General features: G+C 34.2%; 1 protein-coding gene across 1 annotated transcript in view; it reads left to right on the top strand.

Annotated features, from left to right (window-relative positions):
• The first annotated feature begins 220 nt into the window (after positions 1-220).
• LOC106883912 (PAN2-PAN3 deadenylation complex catalytic subunit PAN2) overlaps positions 221-837 on the top strand; it is a 37809-nt gene continuing 37192 nt past the window's right edge. Inside the window, exon 1 of the mRNA XM_052971302.1 lies at positions 221-398. The gene's annotated coding sequence lies outside the window, so the exon portion shown is untranslated. The remainder of the gene's footprint in view (positions 399-837) is intronic.

Raw genomic sequence — 837 nt, 5'->3', positions numbered from 1 at the left:
AAATATTTCGTGCATTGTAGAGGTATAATCAGTTTATTGCACATAAATATTAATAATAAAATCTTGTATGAAACCCCAAGGGCCGAATGGACCTCCGTTGAGAAGCACAAGAGATCTGTTGTCTGCTTGGCCCGCAGGGAGTTTCCCCTTCACCGTATTCCCGGATTTCTGGAAGCCGGATAATAGATCGGTTACTGTAACGCGGCTGGTTACAGTAAGGGAGTTAACTGTGAGTGTGTTGTTCCCCGAGCTGTTGATAAACAACAATGGCGCTTCTCGGGCCCAACTTTTAATAACATTTCATTCCCTTCAACAAACTTTCATCTTCCTCACAATAATACCAGTAATCCAACGCACTCACACATACATACACATAAAAACTTTGCATCCGATCTAAAGTAAGTAAAAGAAAAAGTACAATTCATATATATAAGTATATATATGTGTGTATTCCTGTTGAACTTTTAGTACAATGTTATGTTTATTTTATATAATCCGTTCTTATTTGCATGTTTGGTTTTATTCGTATTTTTTATTTTGTCTCGGTTTATTTATTATTTTATTAATGTATCTGTTTAACTTTCAAGTCTCTTTGTTCGAAAGCATGACTCTCACTTGAATTATTTTTCTCAGGTAGGAATATTCTCGTCAACAGAAAATTGGGATTGGCACTTGTAAAAAGAAGCTGGACATTTATTTACGATTTTTTGCCCCGCCACTAATAAATTATTGTTTCAGACCTACAGCTATTTTTATATTCTTCCCAGTTTGGGGCATTTTTCTTCATAAAAATTATTCATTCTCTAACTTATAAAAATATCACACAACTTCTTTATA

Source organism: Octopus bimaculoides, chromosome 10 (genome assembly GCF_001194135.2).
Source record: "Octopus bimaculoides isolate UCB-OBI-ISO-001 chromosome 10, ASM119413v2, whole genome shotgun sequence".
NCBI lineage: Eukaryota > Metazoa > Mollusca > Cephalopoda > Octopoda > Octopodidae > Octopus > Octopus bimaculoides.
Note: the sequence above shows the minus strand (reverse complement) of the source record. Positions and strands in the feature narration are given on the sequence as shown.